This window comes from Prionailurus bengalensis, chromosome B2 (assembly GCF_016509475.1).
Source record: "Prionailurus bengalensis isolate Pbe53 chromosome B2, Fcat_Pben_1.1_paternal_pri, whole genome shotgun sequence".
NCBI lineage: Eukaryota > Metazoa > Chordata > Mammalia > Carnivora > Felidae > Prionailurus > Prionailurus bengalensis.
This window is the reverse complement of record NC_057349.1, coordinates 33,868,599-33,889,124: the sequence shown is the minus strand read 5'-3', so window position 1 is coordinate 33,889,124 and position 20,526 is coordinate 33,868,599. Positions and strand designations below refer to the sequence as shown.

Sequence of the window (20,526 nt, the reverse complement as noted above, 5' to 3'; positions counted from 1 at the left end):
GATAGGTACTATAATTATCATTTCCATTTTACAGATGGGAAAACTGATACGCAGAGAGTTTAAGTGACTTATTTACCTCAAGTGACATGCCTGATAAGCAGTAGTGGGATTTACACACAGCCAGTTCAGCTGGAGAGTCTGCACGGTTAACCCCTGCACTACACTGCCTCGCTCACTGTCTTAAGTATTTGCCAACTTACAAAGCTTTGAGCAACCAGATTCGGTTAATGCCTGATGAGCAAATGAACGAATGAATGAATGAATGAATGAATGAATTCAGATTTAATTACATGAAGCAGTAGGGCTCAATCTTCATTCATGTAAGATGTCTGCTATGCCAAAGCTATTTTATTTTCTAGAACGTAGATCATTTTTTCAAAATAGATTTTGAGAGTAAACTCCCATGCATCATATCTTCGTGTTATCTTCCGGCCTTTGACATGGAATTTAGATGGGTCTCCAAGCCTGTTTTTCCAAGTCAATGGAGAAAGAGGTCCCCAAGACCCTCTAGTGACCTGCTTACTATGACCAGCTGCCCATGGCATAGGCAGGTGTCAGCTACCTCCTGAGCAATCTCTGTGCTTACGGCACCAGGGAGACACATTCCCCTGAGAAGTGACCTAATGCAAAGTGAATTATGGCTGATGCTGAAAGAACATCCTATTTCAGCACACGGGCCAGGGACGGAGTTGTTCCAACCGGAGATGTCTGGGAGGGTTTTCTGGAAGAGGTGAGATTTGGACTGAGTCTCGAAAGATTTTGGTAATTGGAGAGAAGGGAGAAGGGCGTGGAAGTTCCGAGAATGTTCGGTGGTAGGAAGAGTGGAGCAGCAAAGCGGGAGGCAAGAGAGGATGCGGTGGAAGGGGAGACCCCCCCCCCCCAGGCAGGTGGGTAACGGCCACATAGTGGGGCAGCAGAGGCTGACATCATCTTCATTTCTGCCCTGGTTGACTGCACATTTTTGGTCGAGTGGGTGATTTTTTAATTTTCATTTTCTATCCTCTATGTAAATTAAGCATTTCCACCTGGGGGGGAAGCTCGCATGAGAATCCCCAGGGCAGAAGAATTTGCTGATTCCACAGTTCAACACACTAGGCTCGCCACCCAGCCAGCCGACAGCTTGTCTCCCTACGCTCACTTCTGAAAGGTGGTGTAGCTTGGCGGATTAGCCGCAGCTCTGCCACTTGCTGGCTTGGCAGACCATTGAACTTCTCTGTGCTACAATTTCCTTAGGTTGTTTTTGAAGATTCCCTTAGTTAAGACACTTAAAGCATCTAGAACGTGGTCCAGCTTCCAATAAGCGCCCGGTGGACATTAGCTGGTATGGACACCATAGCCAAGAGTCTTCATAATGATGCAAATTTCACTGGGTTATCCCTCTTTTAGGCCACCGGATTTGGCCTTTGCTGCCACCTCTCTCTAGTCCCAGGGTTCTCCCCACAGGTGTGGTTCCTGTTGACCTGAGCAATACCCTCCTCACCCACCAAATATCTGAGTCCAGTCACCCCTCTTTTTGCCCCTGCCCACCCATGCCCACTCTGCTGATACACCGGCTTCCTGGGATATGATTAATTCTGATTTGTGCCCATGGGGTCTGGACAGGGAAGCAAAGCTGCAAAGAAACCTGAATAAATGCTTTCTGGGAGTTCACAGGGCACACGGCCAATTTCAGTTTGAGGGTCAGCCAGGTTCCAGACATCAGAGCTAAGTCCCTGGAGAGGAGGCATTGGTGCCTCTGTGTCTCCTCGGGGGGCAGCCAGCTCAGAGCCCTGCACGTACCCAGGCTTGGGAAATACCTTCGGCTGTTTGCACGACAGGGTCAGAACAGCATCCAGCCGTGCCATGACAGCCCCAAACCAGAAAACCATGACAGTCCGAAAAACCAGACTGGGATGGGGTACAAATCTGGCTCCTCATAGCAAAGGGGCATGTGGAGAGGGGATTAGCTTATAAAACAGAGCCTGGGCCCTTTCCCAGGGCCAGGTCCAACTGGCTGCCCCTTAGCAAACCTCAAGGGCCCAGACAGTTCTCTTTGAACTATCAGGTTCACCTTCCGCCCTATCTTGCCCTTCCTACCCACGTCTGGGACTTTCTCCCAACACCTTCCACCTTGCAAAAGCTTTCTCTTAAATCTGGAACCAGAGTTTCTCTTTATCACTGTGTTTTTGTTTTTTCACAAGTTGTGCGTGGTGAGATCTCTCTTGTGTTTATCCTGCTGTGGTGCATTCGTCACATTTGGGACAATTTCGGCCATTGCTCATTCTAAATGGTTTCAGTATTTCTTCAGTCCCAGCCCGTTTTTCAAAGATGGTCTGCAATGGACTGACTACCTGGCAGTTTGTTAACAACGCCCCACCCAAATAAGAATCTCCCCGGAACTCAGGAGTCCGTGTTTCCAACAAGTTCCAGGCTGTCTTAGGCCCACTTTACTAAGACCACTGAGCCAGGACTGTGAGTGTTTCAATGGCAGGGCCTGGATGTCGCTCACCTCTGTGTCCCCAGCCTCTGTAGGACCTGTGGGGCCACCTCCCTTCCCAGGCTCCTAACGGCCTAATGCCAAAAAGATGACACTTGGACCCATGAATTTCAGGCATCAGCCAGCAGAGGAAAGAAACTCTTTGGGGGGTTCTGAGGGGTTGCCCCAATTCACCAAGGACGCCTTGAGAGAAAAGCACTCGTGCTGACTTAACCACGCTGGACCTCTGTTCTCTGTGAAATGCAGATCAACGTCTCTGTGGTGAGGGTTGAGGTGACGAAGTCAGCCTCAAAAGCTAGAAGTTCAAGGTGTCAGGCTTAATTCTCGTTGGGGTTAGGGGCAGGGGAAAAAACAAGTGAGCAAGTGAGAAATTATTACTTGCAAGCTACTTCCTAGAAAATACAGAGAGAAGCAGACAGATAAATGTACCAGGCTCATACATAAGAACACACACCTTGTGTGTGTGTGGTTTAGATAAACTTTACTGAGGCATAATTTATGTACAATACAATGTGCCCATATAGGTGTATAATTTGATGAGTTTTGACAAATGTGTTTGCCTCTATCGCAGTAAAGATCGTTTCTGTCTCCCTAAAAGTTTCCTTGTTTCCTTTTTGCAATCTGTCCCCACCTGGGCCCAAACAGCCCCTAATCGGCTTTCTGTTGCTTTGGATTAGACTGGTATTTCCTAGAATTTCATGTACAAGGAATCACACAGTCTGTACTATTTTCTTTCTAGCTTCTTTTGCTCAACATCATGTTTTTGACATCCGTCTATGTTTTTGCTTCTATTAGTAAGTAGTTTGTTCCTTTTCATAGCTGTATTGTATTCCATTGTATGGCTACACCACAATTTGTTTACCCGTTCTCTTGTTGATGAAGATTAGGGTTGATTGTAGTTTGGGGCTATTGCGAAAAAGTTGCTGGGAACATTCTTCTACGACTCCTTCTGTGAACACGTTTCTATTTCGCTTGGGAGGAAAATTGGTGAGTTATACGGTAAGTGTGTGTTAAGCTTCAAAAGAAACTGCCAAACTGTGCTCCAAAGTGGAAGTGTATGTTGCCACCAGAGAAGTGTGACAATTCCTGTTGTTCTCCATTCCACTGGCTCTTGTATTGCTGGTCTTTTTCATCTTCACAATTCGGCTTAGGCGAGGAATGGTCTCTCACTGAGGCACGTGTCTGCTCACCCCTCCAAGCTCTTCTGGAACCATTCCTCCCGGCCTCACACTTCTCCCCAGCTGCTCCAACAATTCCTCTGTTTCTTCCATGCTCTAGTCCCCATTCCTGGAATTCTCGTCCTCTTGAAATTTCCCCCTCTTGAAACTGACCCCTTCCCATCATTCAGGTCTTGGCACAAATTTCACCTCCTCAAAGGTCTTTCATCACCCTCTCTGATGGTGTCCTCGACATTTTTTGGCTCATTTACCCTGGTTTTTTACTTTGTAGCAGTGAGCCCTATCTGAAAGAATCCCGTTTGTATGTCTATTTGTTGTCTGCCCCGTGAGGACCTTAGCTCCACAAACAAAGGCAACTTGTCTGTTTTTTTTACCTAGAATGGTGCCTGATAGATAGTAGGTATTCAATATACATTGTTCAACGGATTTGCAGTCCAAAGTGTGCATTCAGTATTTTAGTCTTTAAGGTCCTGGGAATTAAAGGGTATGCATATTAACAAAACACAATTATTAATTAATTAATTTATTTATTATTTACAATTTTTAATTTATTTTTGAGAGAGAGAGAGACAGAGCATGAGCAGGGGAGTGGCAGAGAGGGAAGGAAGCACAGTATCTGAAGCAGGCTCCAGGCTCCAAGCTGTGAGCTGTCAGCACAGAGCCCAATGAGGGCTCAAACTCACAAGCCATGAGATCATGACCTGAGCCCATGACCTGAGCCCAAGTCAGATGCTCAACTGATTGAGCCACCCAGGCTCCCCCAAAACACAAATATTTAAAATGTAAATTATTTTTATTGTCTGGGCTATTCAATTTTGCATGTAAGTATGCACAGAAATCTAAAAATATAGAAAAGTAGAAAAAAGAGGAGGGGTGCTTGGGTGGCTCAGGCAGTGAGTGTTTGACTCTTGATTTCAGCTCAGGTCATGATCTCACGGTTCTGGGTTCGAGCCCCAAGTCAGGCTCTGTGCTGACCATGCAGAGCCTGCTTGGGATTCTCTCTTATCCTCTCTCTCTCAAAATGAATAAATAGACATTTAAAAAAAGAAGAAGAAGAAGAAGAAAAGAGGAAAATTGACCGTAGTTTCACCAATTACTATGGTTTAAAAGTATAAAATATTTTAAATTATTAAATAGTTTTAAATTTTTTATTTTTTTAAAGTTAGCTTTTGGGGTGTCTGGGTGACTTAGTTGGTTGAGTGTCAGACTCCTGATTTTGACTCAGGTCATGATCTCAGGGTGGTGGGATCAAGCCCTGCATTAAGCCCTGAGTTGGGTTCCATGCTGAGCGTGGAGGCTGCTTAAGATCCTCTCTCTCTCCCTCTGCCCCTCTCTCCTGTTTGCATGCTGTCCCTTTCTTTTATTTTTGTTTTTATTATTTTTTTAAATGTTTATTTATTTTTGAGAGTGAGAGAGAGAGAGACAGAGCATGAGCAGGGGAGAGGCAGAGAGAGAGGGAGACACATGTCCGAAGCAGGCTTCAGGCTCTGAGCTGTCAGCACAGATCCTAATGCGGGGCTCGAACTCACAGACTGTGACATCGTGACCTGAGCTAAATTCAGGCGCTCAATCGACTGAGCCACCCAGGCGCCCGCATGCCCTCCCTTTCCAAAATAAGAAACAAAAAAAAAAATTTAAATAAAAAAATAGATGTAGCTTTAAAAAAAATGTTAATTTATTTATTTTGAGAGATATAAAGAGAATGTGCACAGGGGAAGGGCAGAGAGAGAGAGAGAGAGAGAGAGAGAGAGAGAATCTCAAGCGGGCTCTGGGCTGTCAGCGCAGATCTCATGAACTGTGAGCTCATGACCAGAGTCGAAATCAAGAGTCAGGTGCTTAACTGACTGAGCCACCCAGGCATCCCAAATTAGCTTTTGAATAAGTAATATTTGTACATGGGAAAAATTCACAGTATATCCTTCTGGAAAAGGCTGCTCATATACAAACATACATATATATCTATCTGCATTTCCCCCCAAAATAGCACCATACTGCATACATTGCTCTGCACGTTGCTTTCTTCATTTAACAATTTATCTTAGAAATCACTCCACATCAATAGTTGTATCAGTTACAATTATGTTCGGCTGTGAGTGACAGAAAATTCGAACTATCAGTGACTTGTAAGATTAGATATTGATTTATCTCTCTCTAATAAAGTCTAGAAGTAAGTAGTCAGACAACACCAGGACCCCACAATTATCAGGGACCCAGATTCCTTCTGCCTTTTGCTATGCCATCTTCAGCATAGGGCTCTACTTCACGGTCCAAAATGGGTGTCTGAGCTCTAGCCATTACATCTGCATCTAGCCAGCAGAAAGAAAGGAAAGAAAGGGACATGCTTCCTCCCAGTAAGAACACTTCCTATGACATTTCTGCTCAACTCTCATTGGCCAGAAAACACAGGGACACACCCAGCTGTAACGGAGGCTGGGAAACATTTTCTTTTTTCTTTAAGTAGGCTCCATACCCAATGTGGGGCTTGAACTCATGACCCTGAGATCAAGAATCACATGCTCTACTGCCTACTGAGCCAGCCAGGCACCCTTGGGAAACACATTTTTATTCCAGGGAGACATGTACCTTGCTCAAGATCAGAGGAGAAGAGAATAGATATTGGGGGATGACTAACAATCGCTATTACAGCAAACATAGATTTGCTTCATTTTTAAAAATTGAATTTTTGGGGGCGCCTGGGTGGCTCAGTCGGTTAAACATCTGACTCTTGATTTCTGACTCAGGTCATGATCTCACAGTTTGTGAGTTTGAGTCCCATGTCGGGTTCTGCGCTGACAGTGAGAGTCTGCTTGGGATTCTCTCTCTCTCCCTCCCTCTCTCTCTGCCCCTCCCTTGATCTCTCGCTCTCTTAAAAATAATTAAACTTTTGGGGCACCTGGGTGGCTCAGTCGGTTAAGCGTCCGACTTCGGCTCAGGTCATGATCTCGCGGTCCGTGAGTTCGAGCCCCGCGTCAGGCTCTGGGCTGACAGCTCAGAGCCCAGAGCCTGTTTCCGATTCTGTGTCTCCCTCTCTCTCTGACCCTCCCCCGTTCATGCTCTGTCTCTCCCTGTCTCAAAAATAAATAAACATTAAAAAGTAAAAAAAAAAAAATTAAACTTTTAAAAAATTGAATTTTTATAGCCAGCTGCCCAACAAAAAGTGGGAGCCCTTCACCAACCCATGTTCTGCACTTCAAGTCTCCCTTGGGTGTGTGATTGGTAGAGCTAAGTCACATGTATAGTTTCCACAGAGGCTGAGAATTTGAGTTCTGCCTTCCAGGTTGAGGACAAAAATCACAATAGGGGAATTCCCCCAAATATAGAAAAACCACTTAGAATATAGACCAATCCTCCTGTAAAAGACAACTACATATGCCAGATTTTTAAATCTTAAAATATTTTTATTTTTATTAAGAAAACTTTTTTTTAATGTCTATTTATTTTTGAGGGAGAAAGAGATAGGGCGCGAGCAGAGGAGGGACAGAGAGGGAGACATAGAATCCAAAGCAGGCTCCAGGCTCTGAGCTGTCAGCAGAGAGCCTGATGCAGGGCTTGAACTCACGAGCTGTGAGATCATGACCAGAGCCAAAGTCGGATGCTCAACCGACTGAGCCACCCAGGTGCCCCGATCTTCAAATATTTTTAAATGTTAAAAGCATTAAAACTCTAACAAGATAGTGAGGAATTACTGAACCAAGGTACATGAACAGATAGGAATCCAGAGAGATTAGAGTTGCCAGATAAAATACAGGACTTCCAGTTATATATCTGAATTTCAGATAAGCGACATTTTTTTTTTTTAGTGTAAGTCCCAGTTAAATTTGAATTTCAAATAAACAACAAATTATTTTTTAGCATAAGTATAATATGTACTTGTGACATATTCCTACTAAAAAGTAATTTATTGTTTATTTGAAATTCAAATGTAACTGGATGTCCTGTATTTTTATTTGTTCAATCTGGCAACCCTACCAGAGAAGTGAGTCCAGCACTTGGGGCTGCTTTTGTCCGTGGGCATTTGCCAATCTGAGTCATCAGAGAGGTTGAGCTGTGCTTTTGAAAGCTTATTAGGATTAGGGGTACAAAACTGGAATGCAGGGCCTACTGAGGTTGGAGACTCTGATAAACCACCCCTGTGGTAGATTATTACTTTGATAATCTCCAGTGAGCCATGGCTATGGGTATCCATGCCCTGTGTCCTCCCCTTGACTCTGGGCTGGCTCTGTGACCCATTTTACCCAATAGAATGTGACAGAAGTGATGTTGTGCCAGGTCGGGTTCAAGCCTTAAGAAGGTAGCTTCCATATTTTGGCTCTAGGGGAAGTCAGTTGCCATGTAATAAGTCTAACTACCTTAAGAACTGGGAGCTAACCGAGGAACTGGTGATGTGTACCTGGATTTCAGAATTGCGATTGACTTGTGTCTGCCAGTTTCTCCTTTTTGAGTAGGAATATACTTTGAGATTGTCCTTTCTCTGCGTCACCATTTCCTGTGGGGAGCAGGTAACTTGTCTCTTTAGTTCAAAGGTTGTCAGATCCAGGGGAATATCACTGGAGAAGTCTCATTCATACCTGGACCTGAACTTAGGGAGTTCAAACTCAATCCTGGTAGAGCAATGGGGTGAGATTTTCGGGGGTCTTAAGGGGTGGTGAGTGTATTTTGCACTGGGGAGGAAGTGAATCATTAGGGGACAGAGGGAAAATGGACAGATTGTTACTTTGGTATAGGCCCCCAGTGAACGATATTGTGTGAGTACTCACACCACAACTGTTCCCTCCCCTTGAATCCGGACTGGCCTGTGACCTGCTTTCACCTACGGAACATGGTGGAAATGACACTGTCAGTTCCAGATCTAAACCTCTAGAAGGCCTGGCAACTTCCACATTTGCCCTTTGGAGGAAACCAGCCACCACGTAAAAGTCTGATTATCTTGAGACAGGATATTGTGAGAAACCCAACCTAGCCTCATGGAGAGACCATGTGGGAGAAGAACGTAGGACCCTCGCCAACATCCCACTGAGGTCCCACTTGCCCTCTAGGTGAGTAAGACCATCTTGGAAGTAGATCATTCCGGCCTAGTCAAGCTGCCCCGACTGATGCCACATAGAGTAGATACCAGTGTCCCTGCTCCAAATTGAAGAATCATGAGCAACTAAATAGAATAGTTATCGTTTTAAGTCAGGAATAAGCAAAGTATGGCCCATAAATGGCTTCCTGTTCTTCTTCTTCTTTTTTTAAACAGCTTTATTGAATTATAATTAATTCACCTACCATACAATTTATCCATTTTATGTATGCAACTCAGAGGTCTTTAGTATATTCATAGATGTGTGCAACTATCACACAGTCAACCTTAGAACATTTTTTTAAGTTTATTTATTTATTTTGAGAGAGAGAGAGAGCAGGAGAGAGTGTGGGAGGGACAGAGAGAGAGGGAGAGACAGAATCCCATGCAGGCTCTGCAGTATCAGCGTGGAGCCCAACAGGGGACTCGAACTCTTGAATCATCAGATCATGACCTGAGCCAAATCAAGAGTCAGATGCTTAACCAACTGAGCCACCCAGGCGCCCCTCTAAAGATTTTATTTTAAAAATTTTTTTTTTTCAACATTTATTTATTTTTGGGACAGAGAGAGACAGAGCATGAACGGGGGAGGGTCAGAGAGAGAGGGAGACACAGAATCGGAAACAGGCTCCAGGCTCTGAGCCATCAGCCCAGAGCCTGACGCGGGGCTCGAACTCACGGGCCGCGAGATCGTGACCTGGCTGAAGTCGGCCGCTTAACCGACTGCGCCACCCAGGCGCCCCTAAAGATTTTATTTTTAAGTAATCTCTACACCTAATGTGGGGCTTGAACTTACAACCTTGAGATCAAGAGTCTCAGGCTCCACCAACTAAGCCAGGCAGGGTCCCTTGTTTGTTTGTTTGTTTGTTTGTTTGTTTGTTTGTTTAAATATTGTTTTGGCTGTTCTGGGTCCTTTGCAATCTGTATGAATTTTAGAATCACCTTGTTGATTTCTCTAAAGAAGTCAGCTGGGACTCTGATGGGATTGCATTGAATGTGTAGATAATTTGGGAAGTATTGCCAACTTAACAATGTTAAGTCTTTTGATGTATGAACATAGGATGTTTTTCCGATTATATAGGTCTTCTTTAATTTCTTTCAACAATGTTTTGTAGTTTTCAGAGTATAAGTTTGGTACTTCTTTTGTTAAATTTATCCCTAAGTATTTTATTATTTTTTTTTGAGATTTTATTTTTAAGTAATCTCCACACCCAACGTGGGGCTTGAACTCACAACTCCAAGATCAAGGGTCACACACTCTATTGACTGTGCCAGGTAGGCACCCCAGTATTTTGTTCTTTATCAGGCTATTATAAAGGAAATTTCTTTCTTAATCTCATTTTTTCATTGTTCATTGAAAGTGTATAGACATATCATTGATTTTTATTATAGATCTTGTTTCTGGCAAACTTGCTGAATTTACTTATTTTTTAAAATTTTTTTAATGTTTGTTTATTTTTGAGAGAGAGAGACTGAGCGTGAGTGGGGGAGGAGCAGAGAGAGAGACACAGAATCCAAAGCAGGGTCCAGGCTCTGAGCTGTCAGCACAGAACCCGACATGGGGCTCGAACCCATGAACCGTGAGGTCATGACCTGAGCCAAAGTCGGACGCTTAACCAAATGAGCCACCCAGGCACCCCTACTTATTATTAAGTAAGCTCTACATCCAACGTGGGACTTGAACTCACAACCCTGAGATCAAGAGTCACATGCTCTACTGACTGAGCCAGCCAGGTGCTCCCGAATTCGCTTATTGGTTCTAACAGTTTTTAAGTGGATTCCTTAGCATTTTCTATACACAAAGATCATGTCATCTGTGTTTAGAGATAGTTTTACTACTTTCTTTCCAATCTGGATGCCTTTTAATTTCTATGTCTTGCCTAATCACCCTGGCTAGAGCCTCCAGTAAAATATTAAATAGAAGTGGCAAGAGTGGACATTCATGTCTGTTCCTTGTCTTTTTCTTGGAAAAGGTATCAAGTCTTTTACCATTAAGCATGGTGTTAGTTGTGAGTTTTTTTGGTGATATTCTTTATCAGCTTGAGAATGGCTGCCTGGCTTTGTAAATAAAGTTTTAGTGGAACACAGCCATCCTATTCATTCATGTATTGTCTATGGCTGATTTGAACTATAATGATAGAGTTGAGTAGTTGTAACAGAGACCATATGGCCTGCAAATCTAAAATATTTACCATCTTGCCGTTTAAGGAAAAGTCCACTGACATCTGTCTTAAACTGCTAAATTTTAGGATTGTTTGCTATGAAACCATATATAACTGAAACAACTCCCAGGCTTTGACTGGAACCTCAAAGAGCTGCAACATTGGGTAAGGAGGAACCATAAACAAACAAACAAACAAACAAACCATAAATAAACAAACCCTCCCACATACTGTAATCCAGTTTCAAGTCATCTGGGAAGCTCAGAAAATCAGAAGCCATGAAATTGAGTTAAGGTGATCTTAGCTTACCAGTGTCCCCAAATGCCTGCAGAAACCAATGGAAATCCTTTTGGGAGGAAGATGTTATCACTGTTGCCTTAAATGATTTTTCAAATACAATGTCCAAAACATAACCAGGTACATGATGAGATAAAACCTCATGAGGAAGAACCAGTAGTAAAAATTAACAATGGAAACCGATCCACAGGGACTCTAGATTGAAATTAACAGACATAAGCCATAAAACAGCTACACTTACTTTGTTTAAGGAGAGAAAAGCCAAGCTTGAAAATTATAGCAAGTCACAAAGAGACATAAGAAGTGACATAGCAGATCTGAAAAGACCCAAAGAGAAATTCTGGAACTGAAAAAAAAAAAACCCAAACAAACAAGCAAACAACAAATTAAGAGCTTGATGGATGGGTTTAAGAGGAGAATTTTTTTTTTTTTTTAAGGAGGCTCCATGCCCAAGGACACTAAGTGACTTGATCTCATGACCCTGAGATCAATCAAGAGTCGCATGTTAGGCACCCCAAGAGAAGAATTTTTTAAAAAGCTGAAGAGAGAATTAGTGAACCGAAGAATAGTCACAAGAAACTTTTACAACAGAGCGTTGAAGGACAAAAGATAGAAGATACAGAAGAAAGGATGTAGTGAGAAGGTCTAATAGGTATTTCAACTGGGGGCCCAGAAAGAAAGAGGTACAGAAACAGTAATTGAACATACAATGGCTGAAATTTTTTTCAAAATTAATGAAAAATTATTCAAATGTGATAAGCAGCCATGAAGTGACATACATTCACTCCACCATGTGGTTTGACTCTTAAGACAGTGTATCTTTAAGGCACCTGGCTGGCTCAGTTGGTAGAGCACGCAACTCTTGATCTCAGGGTCGTGAGTTCAAGCCCCATGTTGGGTGTAGAGCTTACTTAAAAACAAAAACAAAAACAAAAACACACCAGCACATCCTCCCGTACACACCTACCTTTGAAAGCGTTCTGAAACCAACATAAAGGTGGATCCATAGCAGATGGAACAGGGCTTGTGTGGGATGAGTTCAAATACAAACTTTGCCACTCCCTGCTGTGCTACCTGGAGGAGACTGCCAAACTTCAGTTTTCTCAGCCAATAAATGGGGCTAGGAATACAAGCCTACCCCACATCGCCATTGTGAGAATCGAGTGATACGGTGCATGTGAACAAACCTAATGAATGCCAAGGGCTTTAAAAATGAGATATGGTTTGAGTAGGATCACAAACATTCCCAGGGGCACTACCAGTGACAGGTCAGACTGGCTACATAATTTGCAGGTGAAATGAAATGAAATGAAAATGCAACTGTCGAGAAATTATTAAGAATTTCAAGACAGCGACAGCAGAGCATTAAACCAAGCGCAGGTCACACGCCCATGAAGCCAGCCTTGGTAATAGGCCCTGCAAAGAACCGCTCTGTGCGTTAGGAAAGGGCTGTCTGTTCCACATCCAGGTGTCTGCAGCCATAGCCCACGTTATCTTTGAGCTCTGAAGGGCAGCAGTGTTTGGGGAAACTGCAAGCACACGTGTTTCCAAATGCCAAGGAGGGCAAGTGCAGCGACCGGAGTGGTTTTCTGAGAGAGTGGGTGGGGCCAGCCAGGCTGCCATCAGAACTGTGGAACTGACTGTTCCCCACAGACTCTGGCCTAGAAAAAAAAAAAAAAAGCCTGCAGCTGTATCTACAGGGCCTGTTGTTGTTTGCTGCGGTGTGTTACAACACAGCCTGGCAGCCTCCGGGGCCTTTCTGTCTTCCTCCTGGAAGAGCCTGGTCCCAGAACATGTGACATGGCCACACAGCCCTGCAGATTTCCCATACTGCTCCTCGCTGTTCCCTCAATTACCAGGCTTTTCCAGGTCTGCATGCTTTTTTGCTCATCCTATCCTCCGCAGACTAGGAATCCCTTTCCTTCCTCTTCCACATCCCTCCATCTGGCAAACACCATCTTTCAAAACTCTTTTAGGACTCAGCTCTAATGCCACCTCCTCAATGAAGCCTTCCCTGCCTTTCCCAGGAAAAGCCAACTGCTCCTTCCTTGGAGCTGTCCACTGTAACATAAGTGGTACTGACATGTAATGTGGAAGTCACTATCTCCTTGGCTAAAGCCTTCAAGGGCTGAGACAATGTCTCCTCACCTATGCGGACTCTGCACACAGCACAGTGCTTAATACTTGCTAGTAGTAAGCACAGTAGACGCTTAATCAACTGGGGTTAGAAACTTTCAGAACAAATCATTGAAGGATAAATGGTTGGATTTGGATTCAATCACCCATGTCTTGTTGAATTAATGTATGAATAAATTGTGTCAGTGATTCTCCCTGGCATCTGGTAAAAAGGGAAGCTTCTAGGCATTAAGTCAGGGCTTTCTTTGCTCTTGAGGTTTCCGTGTTGGCTCTAGTTGTTTTTTCCCCAGGCACCACGTCCTGAAGGCAGGGATGGTGATTTGTTGAAGAGGGTCTTCAAAAATACCTAAATGACCAACATGACATAGCGCAGAGAGCAGATTTGGAGCTAAGAGATGTGGCTTCTGATCTGGTTATGGGACATAAGATTTCCATAGGTGACTATTAAGTCCCATAGCTATGAGACTTTAGGTTTCTGTTTCTCAAAAATGAGGGGTTTGAGTTAGTTACCCCTTAAAGCCCAGGTGCAGCCAGTTCTATCTCCTCATCTGAATCTCTATGGGAACTACTCAGAGGCAGCCAGCCTTCTGGTTGGAGGAGCTTAGCCCCTCTTGAAGCTGCGTTTGCTCAGCGGGTCTACCCTTTGCTGATGGGGGGGTGGGGGCGGTGGTGCGGTGGGAAAAGGGGATCAGAGAACACCAATATTTTTTAAGGTCTTTTGCTGTCTCAATGGCCTGGTGTCTCATGCTTGAAAGGCAGAAAACCACGGGAGAGCATAGTCTTCACAGTCATTTAGTGTCCATGGGGAAGTACCACGGGCTAAACTGGTTCTCAAGATGGGATTTTCCCGAGGCCCAACGGGGCATTTTTTTTTACTTCCTAGGGCTAACCTAGTCTGCTTACCTGACACAAACATCCTGGCCTGCCCCTCTCCATCCTTTGGGCAGGCCTGGCAAACAGGCAGCAAGGCAGAGCTTTCAGAGATACGATTCAGATGTGAAGTCAATAGCTTGTTTAGGCATGAGTTTCTCTGAAGGTAAGAGACGGTGTGAGGGGGCATGGGTCAGTTTCCTTCATCCCTTCCCGCCGGCCCCCACAAAGGCCAAGGGCCAGACACGTGGGCTGGCGTGGAGAGGCGGAGTTTACACTAAGGCGGAGGTGCAAATGGACGGGGGCGGAGTCTCATTTGCATAGACGGTGCGCGGCCACCAATCCGGACGGGCGGAGCGACAGCCCGCGCGCCTTTTGGGGGCGGACTGACAGCCCCAGGGCCCTATCGAAGACAGGTCCTGCGGCCGGCGGGGGCGGGACCGCGCCGGGCGCTGCCCCGGGGATTCGGGCCGGTTCGCGGGCGCTGCCAGTCTCGGGCGGCGGCGTCCGGCGCGCGGACGGCCTGCTGGGTGGGCTGGGGGCCGAGCAGCGCGAGCGTGAGGCGGAGAGAGAAGGGGCCAAGGAGCAGCCACGGCGACAGGTACCGGCGCCATGGCCGCAGGGATGGGGCGGGCGGCCGCGGCGCCCCGGGAACCGAATTCCCTCCTTCGCGGTCAGATCGCCGCCGCGCCGCTTCGGCGCCCCCTCACGCGCGGTTCTCCTGCCCCAGAGAGGCAGGCTCGGGGCGAACGGGTCGGGGGAAGCCTCGAGGCGAGCGCGCCGGATGCCCCTTGCCCAACTGCGGGGCCCCTCCGCGCCCCGCCGGCCCGCGGGGTCGGTGCTCTCTCCGCGAGGCGCGGAGTCGGGCGACCGCGAGAGCCGCTCCCCGCCCCCGCCGCGCTCCGCCTCGCGGAGTCGAGGCCGGTCGCGCCCGCTCGTCCTCACCCGGCTTTTGTTTCCTGCCCGAGGTGACAGGTCCCGGCTCCGGCTCCCGTCGGTCTCCCCCGACTCGCCCGAGGCCCGGCGCCTGTGACCGCGACCGCCCGGAGCAGGCTGCGGGACCCGCGGAGAGCCGGGCGGCGCGTGAGCGGCCGCCGCCGCGGGCGGGAGAGAAACTTCGCCTTCCGGGGCCCGGGCCGGCGGGCGAAGTCGAGCCGGGGTGAGCCGTGCGCCGGGACGCCGCGGGCGCGATGGAGCCGCGCACACCTGGCGGGGCCCGTGGCGGGTGAGGATAACGGAGTGTCCCGCTGCTGCGCTCCTCGCTTTCGGTTTGCGCTCCCGGGGCGGTGGGTGTGGATGCGTGTTCGCCGCCTTCACCTGCCACCATGGGACAAGTGACTGGGATACAGCATCCCGGCTCTCAGCCGCTCTTGAAGGGTGCCAGTGCAGCGCCTTTCTAACAGGTGATTATTCTCGTGCCAGGTGAAAGCCAGTTCCAACTTGTTTTAGGGCTCCTGACTTGGTTCACTCCTGGAACGTTAGAACTCCTTCCACTGATGTCTGAAAAGGTGTACTGGCAATAGTCTAGGAGTCCAACCCAGTATTGATTTAAAACAAAAAACAAAAAGCACCAACCGTTTGAGGGGGTCAGCGTGCAGATTGATTGCATTCTTTCCATTGACGAGCCTGGAGGAACATGGTCTTATTTTAAAAATTCGGTTTCTGCAGTGGTGGCGAAAGCATAGTAAGGTACAAAGTCAGTAAATGGAGAATGCAGAAGTCTAGATACCCTTCAGGGTGGTTCAGGACAGCGTGTACAACGTTTGGCCGCCATTCAGTAAATTCTGCATGAAGTAGTTTGAGCTCGTGGTTTTGGATTTACTTTTCAGGAGTATGTTTTCCAGTGGAATAAGGCTTAGCATTGAATGGGAGCTTTCTTTGGAAAAATGGGAGTAGACAGGCGTGTTTATTTTCATTGTCTTCCCATTTTGTTAGATTGTGGACAAGGGAAAAGTCAAGGCATATTTTGGTTAAGTGTTTTTAATAGTGTGTGGAATTCTGCCCCCCCGCCCCCACCCCCACCCCCACCCCAGAGGGGTTTTTACTTTAGAGAATTGTAGTAGCTTTTTCTCTTGGTGTGTGAATCAAAGGTCAAGGATAGACTTGAACGAATTTTTATTCTTTTTGGGAAATTTTTATTTGTCGTACTTTCACTTAGCCTTTTCTGCGTCTCTCTCCCAACTGACCTCCACTTACTTACTTATGGACCTGACCAATGTAGGGCATCTACAGAAAAAATACACTTAAAAATAGTATATAATTATTTTTTAAATGTAGTTTATATGTATTTAAGTTTATTTGTGAGTAACTTGATTTAGCTTACTTTTTTTCTAATGTGTATTTTGTGTCTATTGGGGATGACTTATATTTAAGGGGTGCAACTTTTTAAAAGCAACGTTATAGTTTTGATTTAATTATGCTACTTTATTAATATTTCACTGAATGGTTATTTTATTATGTACCTAGCTATTTAGTAACATCATTTAAAGTTGAACTCTTTAACCAATAGGCTAGTTGTGACTGGGATTTTAAAACAAAATCAAAGAGATGGTCTTTCTGAAGTGTTTTATATCTCTAAAACAACAGGGTTAAGTGTTATGAGGTCTTTGTCCTTACAACATTTAACAAAACAAATACATACTTTTTTAATCTTTAATTTTGGGTGTTTTTTTTTTTTAAGAAAAAAAAAAACCCCATAATTTTAACCAGTTCAACATGAAAACCTTTTAAAACACTGGATTAGGCAACTAATTAAATCCTCAATTTTCTCTTTGTTCTTGGGCTGGAAAAGAACACATATTTTGGGTTAGTTTCCTAAAGGTTTCTTAGCTTAGAACAAATCAGTCTAGAGAAGAAAGAACATCCTCATTCTGTAGCTGTAGAAAAAGTTATTGCTATTAAAGCAGAGTTGTCTTTTTGATGCTTAGGGGAGATTTGTTCAACAGTGGCACGTCGTGTTGAGTGAGTTTTATTCTACATAAATAGTTGTAAGGAATCTTATAAGTCTGAGGTTCTCTTTGTTTTGGATGACTTAGATAATTGTTCTTTAAAGTGTATAGGAATATATGAGTTTTAACTAGTATGTGTAGTTTTCTATATATAAATAATTATTACAATCCTTATCATATGGTGATGTTTAAATATACCACATATAGTAAATTAAACTTATATTTCATAGTTTTATTTACACAAAAGCATATTTTAGGAACTTTATTAAAAGCCCATTTTCAAATTCAGTTTTTAGATATTTTACTGGTTTTTTTGGTCCACTTTAACTTGTGGTAGACCATATCAAAATTATCAACCACATTTCAGTTTCAGAATTAAGCATAAGTTGAATTCTTATATGTACACAATAAACATATTGAGTGTTTAAGTCATTTATCCTCAGGTGTGGTTCTTTTTGTTGTTTGGGGGTTGGCAAATATTTTTGAATGAAGAAAGGCACAAAGAAACAAGGACATATACTAAAATAGCTAATTTGAGGATAAATCAAGTGGCCGTGTTAGACATGAATATGGCTTTATTTGACCCCAGTACGCATGTTACATCTAGCATTAAGAATATCTCTATATAGGCCTTTAATTAATTTTTCAGAGTTCCTAAAGAAAAATCTATATTGTTCATATTTTGGCACACCAAATTCTGTGATTACTCAATGCTGAACAGTTAAATACAGACATTTTATAATTCTGAAACAATTTGAACTTTTTTTTTTAAGATTTTTTTTTTTTTTTTTTTTAAGCTGTCTACTCAGTGTGGGGCTTGAACCCACAACCCTGAGATCAAGAGTTACATGTTCCACCAATAGAGCCAGTCAGGCACTCTGAAACTTTTTGAACTTTTTTTTTTAAACAAAAGTTTGTCTTTTTTCTTTTATTTTTTGGAGAGAGAGAGAGATTGAGAGCACGTGTGAGCAGGGGAGAGGGGCAGAGAGAATATCACAGGCAGGCTCCACGTTCAGCTTGTGACTGACTGAGGCACCCTGGCGCTCCTGAACTTTCTAACATAGTTGATTAGTAATTATTTTGCTTTCTCATTATTGTACATGTCTGAATTTTCTACAGTGCATTTCCCCCCCTACTTCTGGCCAGCTTTAAAGAAAAATTTTGCATGGTTTACTTTTCACCAGTCTTTTCTGGCATGCTCCTGGTGTTACCAGAATCACCTGGATCAGTGATAACCATTGTGCATATTCTGTAGTATTTTTCACAGGCTGGGCCCAATTCAGTATTCTTGCCGCTGCGTGTTGGGCCCCAATTTTGGCCAAGATAGTGTAGTGCTTATTTCCTCAAGGCTGGGCGGTTGTTGGCTAGGATGACCAGTTTGGCCGTGTCTGATTATTTTATCTACTTGTACCCCATCATGTACTGTCCCCTTATCATATCAACTTGGAGCCTAGAGGTAATTGACTCCAGTGAGGACTTCTGTGCAGCTACCATCTTCCTGCCTTAGGTGTGGGACAGCTCCAACCAAGAGCAGTCTCCAGTCCTGGCCAAGGAGCTAGTGAGAAAGGCTCTATAGTGCTTTTTTTTTTTTTTTTTTTTTTTGACTTCTGATAATATATCCCCAAAGTGTAAAGAAAATTAAATTTACATACAGAGGAGACATACACTGAGTGGTTGTTGGTATGTAAATAACTATTGACTTTAAAACAATAGCCACTTAAGTGTGATTTAATTTGCAAATAAGATACCGTTACATGACTCTTCCGTCAAAAGAGAGCTTAAAATAATTATAGTAGGGCCTAACTCACTCTTGTAACTAATTTGTATAACAGGTTACTAAGGATATTTAGCAATATTTTAAACACTAAAATTCAAGCTCTCAAAATAATTTGTACCTCACAATTTGTTAGGAAGAGAATTACCCTGTATTCTCCTGAAACTTAAACATGTAAGACTATGTCCTTAAATGGGGCAAGTTCATTTTATGCTTAATTTAGTATTTACTTCTAGTCTTTTGGAAAACATCTAGTTAATGAGAGTGAAGGACCACCAGAGGGAGTATGGGGTCTACACAATTGCTGTACCTGTTTTCTGCTCTTGGTTTGGAAGAAAGATATTTTAAAAATAAGAATAAAATTGTAATTCTCTAAAACAGTCAGGAAAAAGATGATGACAGTTGAGAGTTGTAGTGGTTTAGAGCCACTGTTGGTTTTTGTAACAATTAATCAAGGCTGTTTTCCTTGTTTTTTTAGAAAATGGTACAATTATTGGAAAATGATGTATTTTCAGAGTGAATAATGGGTTAAGTAAATTACACACCTGTGAAAGTCAGGGACCATTTAAATGCTAAGAATATTTTTTAAGATTAAAAATGTAGTACATTAGAATGGTATGTTTTTGAAGTTGCTCATTTTGGGGGAAGAGGAATAAAAGGTGAACAAAGAGCAAACATTAGAAGTGGGTTGTTTTCTCCCATTGATAGTTGCAAACCCTTTATAAAACAGGCAGCGGTAAATTTCTAGGACATTTTGTAGCATTCTGCCTCCATCTTGGCAATTTATGGGTAATGTTAAATGAGGAGACACTTTTAGTCCCCTGAAAATGATAATCTGATTATCAACAGCAGAGTTGGGAGTTTCAAGTTGACTTCAAAAATCAGACTTATGTGTATGTTTCTTAGTGTTACCATCACTAGAAATTAAAGAACTTCCTCTACTTTTAGCTGCAATTACACAGTAGAGTTTCAGAGTCAGGATGTATCTTTCATAGACTTAATGCTGCGGTAAATTACTTCTTGGGATGGAGAAAACATCCTAGGGATTGAGCCTTTTTCAGAATATATTCTCAATGGAGATGGGATGGTCTTTACCCATGTTAAGTATCAGCCAATGGATTATTTCCCTGTTTAACTTAAAAAAAAATTTTTTTTTTACATTTATTTATTTTTGAGAGACAGAGAGACAGAGCACAAGTGGGGAGGGGCAGAGAGAGAAGGAGACATAGAATCCAAAGCAGGCTCCAGGCTCTGAGCTGACAGCGCAGAGCCCCACGTGGGGCTCGAACTCACAAACCGCGAGATCATGACCTGAGCCGAAGTCGGACACTTAACTGACTGAGCCACCAAGCGTCCCTTAACTTTGTTTTAAAAAAGCAAGACGATAAAATAAAATTTGTACTTTTAACACATATTTTGGGTTTTACTCCTCGCATAGAAAATGATTGTGTAGTGGAGGTAACGGTAGCTTATATGGAGAGAAATCTGTTTCTCTTTTGAATTATTCTTAGGTTAAAGCAATACTAAGAGGGGCGCCTGAGTGGCTCAGTCGGTTGAGCGTCCGACTTGGACTCAGGTCATGATCTCACAGTTCGTGGGTTTGAGCCCCGTGTCGGGCTCTGT

At 43.9% G+C, this 20,526-nt stretch overlaps 1 protein-coding gene and 1 pseudogene across 5 annotated transcripts in view; one reads left to right on the top strand and one right to left on the bottom strand.

Moving 5' to 3' along the window:
* The first annotated feature begins 14,622 nt into the window (after nt 1–14,622).
* The window catches only part of FKBP5 (FKBP prolyl isomerase 5), a 118,268-nt gene continuing 112,364 nt past the window's right edge, over nt 14,623–20,526 (top strand). Inside the window, exons 1-2 of one of the 5 annotated variants that reach the window (XM_043592956.1) lie at nt 14,674–14,782; nt 15,157–15,406. The gene's annotated coding sequence lies outside the window, so the exon portion shown is untranslated. Of the gene's footprint in view, nt 14,783–15,156; nt 15,407–15,442; nt 15,585–20,526 lie in introns of those variants that run through there. The other 4 variants (XM_043592955.1, XM_043592957.1, XM_043592958.1 and 1 more) reach the window with 4 other exon arrangements.
* Nucleotides 18,300–18,623, bottom strand: LOC122490336 (annotated as a pseudogene).